Raw genomic sequence first — 11,393 nt, 5'->3', positions numbered from 1 at the left:
TACTTGATTTGCTATCAATGTTTCTTTGCCATTTCAAAATCATACAATCTTTAAAAAACTGATTTTTAAGAATTATCACTTGTTTTTCCTAGTTTAAAATGGTTAAAAAAGAATGGGAATGAATAGAATAGCATTGAAGTCTTTTCTGTCTGTCTGTTTAATTATGAGAATAACTCTATTAGTGAATATTATTATTAGTATTACTAAAGTGTGATTGAGCTGCATGTTCTGATGAGGACAATGCTCATGAAGTTGATGTGAAAGTAGGTTTATTTATAAGGTTCAGTAGATGCAATGAAGCTACTCTTATTTATTGACTTAATATCCAAACAGAAACAGCTCTGGCAAGTAAAGAGGAATCTGCAGCTGGGTTTTAGTATATTTTACTTGATGGCTAACTTCTTCTGTTGTGGTATGAAACTGAAAACAATTGGTTTAAGTCCCAGAACTATTGCTTTTTAGTGGTATGCCTTGACCAGTAATCTCTCTAAAACTTAGTAAGATATGTTGCTATAATTGAATATCATCCTTGGTAAGTTATAGAGAAAAGATATTTATTTAGCTCTTGGCTATGGAAGTTCAAGAGCATGGCACTGGAATCTGCTGAGTCCTACTTGGTCATAAGGTTGTAGAAGATAGCACCTGGTATTATGGTTTCAATCGGAAATGTTCCTTTAATGGCATGTATTTGTTTTGTTTTGTTTTGAGGCAGGGTCTCACTAAATTGCTAAGGGCCTGACTAAATTGCTGTGGCTGGCCTTGAACTTGTGATACTCCTGCCTCTGCTTCCTAAAAGGCTAGGATTACATGTATGTGATACCATGCCCAGTGATAATTTGATTCTGACAAAGGTATATACATGGTGAAATATTCACTACAAACTAATTAACACTCATAACCTCACATAAATATATTTGTCAAAAAGTTTCTAAACTTTCATACTCTACCACAAAGGATAAGTGTTTTATTTTACCTTGACATAGCTCTGGCCATGGAATTATAATCATTCTAATCATACATGGTGGCATAATGCCTTTGAAATTTCTAGGTATTTAGAGACATTTAGAAAATCAATGACTTCTAGTGAGTTATTTTCTTCAAACATTGGCTCTGGCTTATTAGCAATTAAACGTAACTAGGAAAAAATATACTTGGATGTCTTTTATTTACATCAAACAATGAACTCTTTATCTAAACAATAACATAATTCACCTTCAAAAGCTAAGTCCATTTCAAAGAGTCATATGATATTCTTCTCTTTTCTATGAATTTATAATAACTAAACTACTTAGAAGTTTTTACATCCTGTGAGAAGTCAAAAGAAAATAACACCTGAAAAAATATTTTGAAGACTCTTAATTAGTAGTCTAGAACAACTGACATGAAAACCATCTCAAGTTTTAAGCTTCTTTCTTTTCAGAAACATTACATGTGCTGTATATTTTAAAAGTAACTTGTCAAAATTTATTTGTGCCCATGTTAGCAACTCTTCTAAAATTATTGTTTAAATAGTTTAACACTAGTGTTTTTCCTATAGAAATAATCCACTTCTAAAAGGCAAAAGATTTATATGATCTGAAGAGAAACCAGAGTATAATATAATCCACTTCTATAGAAAGTGTCAATAGGGCTGGAAATGAAGCTCAGTGGTAGATAGTTTGCCTAGCATGCATATGGCCTTTGAGTTTAACCCCCAAAACTACAAGAAAAGGAAATAAAGGAAGAAGGAAGGGAGAAAAAAAAGAAAGGAGACAGGAGGGGACAGAAAAGAATGAGTAAATAAAACAAAAGGGCAAGTTGTACAAATAAAAATATATGATGTACTACCTCTTTGAAAATTTTACAGAGCTTTAGAATTTTAGTGACATCAAACTAGGTGATATTATAACTGTACAGAATGGCACATAAAAAGCTCTGCCTTGGCCTGGCCTAAACAAAATCAATGGGTGGGTGACTTGGAGAGGACTCCTCTCTGGCTTAATTGGTTCAGGCTTGAACCTGTGCTGTGTCAGGATGCACAGCATAGTAAAGGGGCCAACAAGACTTTCCTGACAGGCAGCATGAGTGTGTTTGGCCCCTGGGAGCCCATGATCAGGGATCCCCACCCATGCCTACAGCCATTCCACACACACCTGCTTGTTCACAATGGTCTTCTCAGTTGCCTGGTGCAGATTTGTTCCTGACCAAAGGCCTGAGTGTTCACATCCTGTTTTGGCATTGCTGGGCATGGTGTGGTTGTGGAGTGAATAGCTAAAATAATCTTAGTGTGATGGAGGGGCAATGGCTGCCCTTCAGCCAAATTTTGTGGTGGTCCTGGAAGAAGTAATCAGGGTTGTGGTCTGCCTAGTTTGAAGACATGGAAACACACCTGTCACAACCCCTTGCCAGCAAGGAAGACGAAACTCAGTAATCTTCTTTCAGCAGATTATTCAGGCCCTTGATATTTCTTCTTCTTTTTCCTGGATGCCCCTCCCAGCATTAATAAAGCATCTCAAGCCCCAATGCGAAGCTGCCACGTGGAGCTTTCTCATAGGGTGGTGAAAAACCATGTGCCAACTCTCCCAAATAAGGAGTTGTTTGTCACAGTCCACAGCGGAGCCAGCGCCATCTTGTAATGGCGACCATAGTCTGCAGAAATGGCAGAAGCGGCTCACCACAGTTCCCCCTTTCTGTTTTCTTAAAACAATACAGGCGAGAGTAGAGGCCTATCCCACTGTGCAGAAGTGGCTGCATAGTATGGCTCAGTCCTAAGGAGGGCCCTTCCCCAGATCTGAGGCCATATCAGCCAACGCCTTTTTTCGTGGGGCGGGGCGTGGATGCGTCTAACCCGCATGCAATAGGACATGCTCTCCTTGAGGTCCACGTCAAGGATCACTCAAGTGCAGTGCTTTGCCTCGCATCCTGTATCGTGATGATGGTGGATGAAGGGGGATAGCTGAGGCTGAACTGTGGCTGTTTATAACGACAAACAAGTTGACAGCACCCTGAAAGAAAGGCACGGACTTTAAGGCGATAGAAAAGCACTAGTGTAGAAACCCATCTGCGTGCAATGGCAGTAAGACCGGCAGAGTGCAAGGGCTTTCCAACACTAAGAGAATAACAAGGAAAGTCATGTCGATCCCAGTGCAATGTTATAATAACTTGGGGTGTAACGATATTATCAAAGGTTTACTGTTTAAGATGTGCAAGCCAGACTTGAGGTGAGTTGCCATTTTCTAAAGCTGCAAGAGCTTGTATGATCATAGCCTTATCGTGAGCACTGTGGGCCTTAAGGCGACAGAGAAACCACAAACAGAGCAACATACCGAAGCAACACATTGCAACAAAAATGCCTACCCCCACCCATTCTTTGAAGAAGGAAAAAGCAGAAGATATCCAATTGGTGAATTGACCCAAAATCACGGGATCGACACGGGTACTGTTCAAGACAGCTATCTGGGTTAGTTGAGACTGGATCATGTCTTCCGCTGCCATGGACCAATTTCCGGCCAAATATTCGCCAATGATACGGGAGGCATTCCTGGAATCATTAAATTTGACAGAGGTTATGCATAAATGTGCATGTTGGTCAACACAACCCAAAAGCACCAAGTCAGCCAATTCTTCTACCTGAGCTTGGAGTAAATCTATTCTTTGGTTGGCAGCTAAAATCCCTGACAAAATATGTTGATTAATTGTATTTTGGGATTCAAGTATGGTGGAAGTTTGTTGAACAACTTGATTAATAGTGGCAGCAGTTTGAACCTGGCTGGCCATGGCTACTCCAGCTGTAACTGCTGCAGCAGATACCACCACAGCTGTCACTATAGCTGCCATAATTCCAAAATCCCTGCAGACTCTAAGCAGCTCAACAATGGGGAATTTATCTGGGTCCGCAGTGACTGGGATTGGGACAAAATTTGGAATTTTCATAACCACTGCTACAGTCCAAGAACCATTCCAACACTCAGATAAGAGACAGGTAACATTAGAACAATCCAGCATCCCCAACGAGGTGTCATTAGCCAAAAGGAGCAAGAACGGGGATTGGACACAGACCATTGCAGGGGGCAATGTGGCATTATATAGCAGAGAGTTGAATGAAACAGATGTAAGTCTATTACCTCGTTCACTCTCCCTAACAGTGCCAGAAACATTAGCCAGCCAGCTTTTGGCTCCCAGCAATTGAGCCAATGCAGAAATATTGGCTGAAGCCCCCTTCTCATTGGAAATCAGCCATTGAAACCAGGACCAACCTAATCCTGTAGAGGAGTTGGCACTGTTGTTAAAGTTATAAACATGCCTCTTAAAAGAGGGGGAAAGGGAGAAACCTTTAGCAACTTGATGTTTCTCCCAAGAATGATCCTGACAAGGTGTAAATGTTGGGGGGAAACCAAGATTAGGGGTACAGTAAGGGGAGGCCTTGAAATGAGTGGCATTGTTAGTACTATGTTTCACTTCCAGGCCCTTGGAACGTAACAGGCCATCTAGGGCCAGGAGAAGCGGACTTGAAGATGCGGCACCCATGACACAACAACAAAAGAAGCACAAAAAACAAAAGCGAAATGACACAACAAAAGAAACACAGAAAACAAAAGCGAAAGTAGAAGCAAAAGTACACAGTGCAGCTGCAATAAAATGTAATGCTCTCTCTTTCTTTACAGAGGAGCTGCCCCTCTTTGGTCATGGATCCCACTTACCTGGGACTAACCCCGCTTTGATCACAGATCCCACTTATTGGGACTAACCCCGCTTTGGTCGCGGATCCCACTTACCTGGGACTAACCGGTGCACCACCCCTGACTGCTGAAAGTTCTGGTTCCCGGGTTTCGGCACCACTTGGTTCCCGGGTTTCGGCACCACTTGTCGTGACCCCTTGCCTGCAAGGAAGACGCAACTCAGGAATCTTCTTTCAGCAGTTTATTCAGGCCCTTGATATTTCTTCTTCTCTGTCTCGGATGCCCCTCCCAGCCTTAAGAAAGCATCTCAAGCCCCAATGCGAAGCTGCCACGTGGAGCTTTCTCATAGGGTGGTGAAAAACCATGCACCAACTCTCCCAAATAAGGAGTTGTTTGTCACAGACCACAGCGGAGCCAGCGCCATCTTGTAATGGCAACCATAGTCTGCAGAAACGGCAGAAGCAGCTCACCACACACACCCTAGTCCTTATGGATTTTTTTGTTGTTGTTCTCTTGTTTTTGTGGAGAAGTTATCATCTGTGAGAAGCAGGTGTTACAAGAGAAGAGGAAAAAAAAAGCTTGCTATAAAATTTTCTGGACTACTTGGAGAAAAATGTGAAATTCTTGAAAAAGTTAGCCTTGTTCAAAAAGAGTCTGAAGGCTTAGAGTCATCTTTAAAGGATGACATTTTGGTGAAGGAGTCAATAGAAGCAGAAAATTTGGAGGCAATTTATGAAAACCTGGATAGGTTGGCATCTAAACTTGAGGAAGAAATACTCTCTCTAGAAAAAAAGCTAAAACAAGAGAAATGTAAACATTCTCAACTGGATGAATTGATGGTGGATATATCAAAAAAGTATTAAGTACCTAGAAGATGAATCAAAATTCCTCATATCAAAAATACCTGAAGCTAAAACAACTTTGAGTATATTTCAAATGAATGAAGCAGGATCTAAAGAAGCAAAAAAAGAGGTTTTGAATGAAAATTACCAATTTCACAAAAGTCAGAAAGAGCTTTTATTAGAAGGTGAAGTATGGAAAGAAAAAGTGAATGCCATTAATAAACAGAAAATGACATTTGAACACTCTAAAGTACATGAAGAACGAGTTCTAAAAGATAAAGAAATTGCTTTAAGTCTCTGACTGAACACTTTCTTCAGATGAAACATTGGGCTTCTGTACTTGGAGATGATAGTAACTTGGAATTGGAAATGAAGAGTGTTGGTGCTCACTTGGAGGATCAGCCAAAAGGGGATTTGAAGAGATGTTTTTATGCTGCTAAGTTAAAAACCTCTTTTAAAACATTAGAAGGAGAAATAACTCAAATTTTTATTTTCTTTTCTGAAATTAATTAAAACAAAGGAAGTCCTTATAGAGAATATTAAAAATCTTAAGACATAACAAGCATCTTTGCAGTCCAAAAATACACAATTTATAAGTGAGAATCAGAATCTGCATCAGCAACTTAAAATCATCATTGAACTATATCAAGAAAAAATAATGAAACTCCAAAGGAAATTAATAATAGAGGAAAATTACCAGGTAGACAAAGAGGATAAACTTTCCAAAATTGAGGAAAACATCAGCCATGCAACTGAACAGCTAGAGAACTACAGAAAGCAAGTCAAAGATCTTGAAGAAGAATTGGAGAGAACCATTCACTCTTATCAGGGGCCAACTATGTACTATGAAAAAAGCATATGATAATGAGTTGGCAGCTCAGAGTTTTGAAAGATACCTCAATGATTTAAAGAAACAAAATGCCCACAACAGACAAAACTGAAAATGAATGTAAATTTAAACTAGTAGAAAAATATCCTTCTGCACTTGATGATTCAAATATAGCCTTTGGCAGAGAGAATCCACCAAATGGTTCCTCACCATTGGGTCGACTTTCATCTGAAGTGAGAGATCCTCTTTTTTAAAAGAAGGGTCCACTCAGACTCTTACCTTTGCTTTCAAAGGTAAGAAAAAGAGGTACAAGAATCCTCCATTCCCTCAGATTATCAATGAAAGAGGAGAATCAGGCTATGATGGGACAAGTGATCCTCAGAGAGTTTCTTATAACATTGGGCCCCTGTAAAATCCATGGCAAGAGAACCCTAAGATGATGATGGCTCCACCAAGCCAACCATATTCTGATCCATGTCTTTCTCTACTAAGGCAAGGGGGATGTTATTCTAATTATGGTTGACCATCTTGGACCAGCATAACCCAGAAGTTCTACTATATCACCTTTGGATAAAATGGATGGGCCTATGTCTTCAGAAATGGAATCCAGTAGAAATGATCCCCAATTTGATCTTGGTGATTCCAATGTTCCTTACTCATCTGTCCCTGCTGAAAATGAAGCAACTGGCTCTGGCTATTCTTTCTCACATTTCTCTCCAAACAGAGGTCCATTGTTTCCAGTCAATCCAAGGAGTCAGTTGATCAGAAGAGGACCTTTTTTTCCTCCATCTCCCCCCAAAAACATGTATGGAGCATCTCAAGAATATTTTCCACCAAGCCCACAACCTCTTCATTCCCAACCACCACTTCTTCATTCCCAAAACTGTGTTGTTTTCCTCATTATCTTCTCCCAAGAGCTGAATTTGCCCCCATCCTCCCCCACATTCTGAAAGTAGAAATGAGTTCCCTTCAAGGTTGATTCCATCTTCAAATGAGCCTTCTACTGAACATCCAGAAACACAACAAAAATCCTGACAATATTTTGTATCTGCCTTCAAAAGTGATCTATCTCTCATTTTTATTTTAACTAATTGCTTTTACTCAAGCAATTATACTTTTGCTCCAATTGATGCTTGATGGAATTATAATTCTTAGAATAGCATTTTGTAAATAAAGATGGTTTAAATATGAATCTTATGAATCAATTATTTCAATTTTATTTTATTCTAGATAGTGTAAGTTAATTTGATTAATTTACTATTACATGAGCAACAATTGGAATATTATATACATAATCTTGCAGTTAGTGATATTTTAAAATCTAAAGAAAGCTTGTGCCTTGACACAATAAATGTACTTATTATGACTGTAGCAAATGTGAACATAACTATATGCTTAGTGAAAGATTTTAATTTATTTAAATCTTATTTGCCATTGATGATAATAATTAAAATTAGGTAGTTTTTTCCATAAAATAAGAATAACTAGAGCATATTAAGTGTAAACCATAAAACAGGAGTATGTCATGTAAATAGGAAATTTCAAATATAAAATATTTCAGTTCTCAGAAACTTTTCAAAATTGGAAACCAAAAATTAAGTTTACTCAGCCCCCATTGTCCCTTATATGTTTTAATTTATGGCCATTTTCATAAAATTAAGAATTGTATTCTGCTCTGAACTAGGTTCCATTTATTATTTTTGAATCAAGAGGCATGTCTTCAGGGTATGATGTGCTCAGTCAATGAAGACTTGTGTGGTAGAATGGGGCATTCCATGGGTTAAAATTATATTAAAATGAGTATAAAATTATGCAAAATCACAGATTGTATATGCAGGAAGTTATGTGTCTTTAAATAAGTGGGTTTTCCCATAGTGGCAAAGCAGAGTAATAAATGAGAAATATAAGAATATAAATTTTTGGATCAATAGGCAATAGCTAGATAAACACAGAATGAGTATCAGTGAAAATATAAAAAAAAAAGAAATAAGGAAGAATGAAAAGGAGGGAAATGTGTAATATGTGTTTGCCAAAGTGCATTAAAGGGAATTTCAGATTCCCACATAGCGGACTGGAATGGTATACAGTGAGAACAGTTATTGACAATGGCACAAACTTGTTGGGAAGAAATGGAAAACATCATCATTAGTGATTGAGCATTTTATTTAAAAAAATTCATGAGATTTTACAGCATCTGAAAATAAAAGATAAAGTGATGTCACATCTGTTTTCTGTATGGGTGTTATTCTCTATCAAAGGTCCAGGAATCTTAATGTGATTGTGCATATGAGCAAGGAAGATAGAAGACATATTATGCTATGAAAGAGTTTGAAGGGTTAAAAAAAGAGACAGTAAACTGTAATCCAAATGAGGGATAAGACAGCTACAGAAATATGATGAACAAGTTTACCTGTATATTAAGAATCTGTAACAATGTGTAAAGAAGTAGAAAATAATCTCAATGCCAGGATAATGACAATTAATTCAGCTTGCTGTGGAGGGATTTAAGGCAGGATCCTGTTGTTTTTTTAACAGTTAGAAAGAAAAAGGAGAAAGTAGCTGGGCTTCAAGTGTAATTTCTAATTTATTTATTTGAGAAACCATATTGTTGAAGATTAATCCCAATTATTTTATATTTAATTTATTTATTTTAATAATAAAATGAAAATATCAGAACAATGTGATTAGCAGTACTAATTATCTCTTCTTGTCTGTTGAAAAATTTTAGAAGAAATGGATGTTATATTACATTTTAGACATTTTTTAGAAATAATTTTTTGGGGTTGGGGATGTGGCTCAACTGGTAATGCACTTGACTGGCATGCACAGGGCACTGGGTTCCATTCTCAGCACCACATAAAAAAAAATAAAGATGTTGTGTCCACTGAAAACTGAAAAATAAATATTTAAAAAATTCTCTCTCTCTAAAAACAAAGATTTTATTGTCTGGCCATCTACAAAAAATTGTGAGTTAGAATTATAAAGACATCTATATTTTTATTTAAGTAATTGATTTGAATTGAATTATTTGGCTTCATTTACTTATTTGAATTTTAATTCATGACTGCCAATTTGTTTAAAAGCCAGTACATAATGTATAGACAGGACAGGCCTGTATAGTTGGAAATGCCAGATATAAAATCTAGTAGCCAAGATGGACCCTGAAGTCAAAGGTAATCCTAGAGATATAAAATCTAGTAGCCATGATGGACTCTGAAGTCAAAGGTAATCCTAGAGATGGTGCCAGATGAGATTGCTAAGAAGCCTGGAATACCAACCTGTGGTCCAGTAATCATGAAGCTGAACTTTGCAAAACCAATTAATAGTAAAGCAGTTACAGAGGGACAACATCAGTCATTGCAGTTAGGGTCTTTCACAGTCTACCCCTGGAACTCTATCAAAGACCATAACAATATCTGAAAGTGGTGTTATTACATTAAATTTTAATTTTACAATGCAGATGCCAAATAAAATAGCCATCACATCTTTGAAATCACCAAATAAGGCTAATGGCAATTAAATCAGCTGTGCAAACAATCACTGTTGGAGGAGTGAACATATCACCATTTAAGACAGCTATTCCTCAGGAAACTGCTCCCAACTCCTGTGGAAAGGCTGGCAACTGTTCAGCAGATTCAAGAGCGTGGAATGAAGTTTCATGATATCTGATTTGTTACTGCCACAACAGCCAGTATCTTAACCCAACCAGATAGTCAGAATCCCAGTATAAGCATTAAGCCTCTTTAGGAAGCAATGTCAGTGATTGTTAATACAACCCCAGACAGATGACCGTTCTATTTGTTTAAGCTCAGGCTATCCAACAAGTTTTCCCCAAATCCATCAATCAGGCTTCATAAATAGTAACTAACAGTCAACAATAGCAATGTTTTGTTATGCCTTGCACCACACTGTCACAGATCCAGCCCAACTTCACTAATGTGTAACCAGACACTCTCCTGGCACCAACTCCAGGAACAGGAATTGTGGGTTATGCAGAGCTTCCAACTCAGTACATTACTCAGCTATAGGGGTTTTCATATGTGTATATAGCAGTCAGCTCTAATTTTACTGGAACATCTGTTATCCAGACCCAGGCAAGTATTCCATTCAATGGCATAATCCCATCAGTATCTGCCAGAAAGCCCTGGAATTGTATAAAATCACTATTTGAAATTATACTGTGATTGCTTTGTAAATGGCAAATTTTATAACAATTGCAGTTGTACTAATTGTTATAACAATTTGGAACATGAGAATGAATGACAAAATGTATAAAGGCATGCCTTGACACAAATACAGATTTTAAGCCTAAGATAGGGAAAGGAAAGGGGGAGAAGCATATTGATATCATAGCAAGGGATGTAATTGTCAATGTCAGTATATCTTAAAAACTACTGAGTGCTATGAGGCTAAAATAATGTGTTCCTCAATATGTAAATGTGTTGGCTGTAAGAATTTTGAAGAAATCCCAGAAAGAAAGATATGGATGCATTTGGCAGATATAGCTGAAATAAGAGTACATCAATAAACAGCATGGAGACTACATTATCTTCTCAGACTTGCTTACTAGGCCAACCCTGACTTTTAAGAGTGGAGGAGGAAAATTGTATTTAGGTTTATAAATAAGGAAGTAGTAATTGGCTTCACAACAAGGTAGAGAAGAAAGACAGAAGAGAGAATCAAAGGCAGCAGCAGAATGGACGATCCTTGAGGAATTGGGATGCTGTTTGATGCGGATCATAAACTCTGCAGGAAAAGCAAAAAGTAACCCTGGTTCCATGAATTGCTAACTCTTTCAAAAGACTGATGAATGGACCTGTACAGAAATGTTAAGGATGCTGGACTTTCTGAAAGATAGATAACAATTACTGTATTTTATTTTACTTCTATTTTAAAAGAAATATGAAATTATAATATTGCAAGAGAAGAAATAAAAATATTTTCTATCTTAATTAAATCTATGTCTCTTCTAAATTGGATTTTTTTTTTAATTTTTTTTCTTTACTGTATTATATATATTCTTAATTTTTATCCTTTTTCATCTCAGGCTTCTTTGATTTTTCC

General features: G+C 37.3%; 1 pseudogene; it reads left to right on the top strand.

Annotated features, from left to right (window-relative positions):
* Positions 1 to 9,483: 9,483 nt before the first annotated feature.
* On the top strand, positions 9,484 to 11,119 carry LOC124089711 (protein lin-54 homolog; annotated as a pseudogene).
* The last annotated feature ends 274 nt before the right edge of the window (positions 11,120 to 11,393 follow it).

The sequence above is a fragment of the Marmota monax genome, unplaced genomic scaffold (assembly GCF_021218885.2).
Source record: "Marmota monax isolate L192 unplaced genomic scaffold, Marmota_monax_Labrador192_F-V1.1 WCK01_AAM20220418_F8-fsc00350, whole genome shotgun sequence".
Classification (NCBI taxonomy): Eukaryota; Metazoa; Chordata; class Mammalia; order Rodentia; family Sciuridae; genus Marmota; species Marmota monax.
This window is presented reverse-complemented; position numbering and strand designations above follow the sequence as displayed.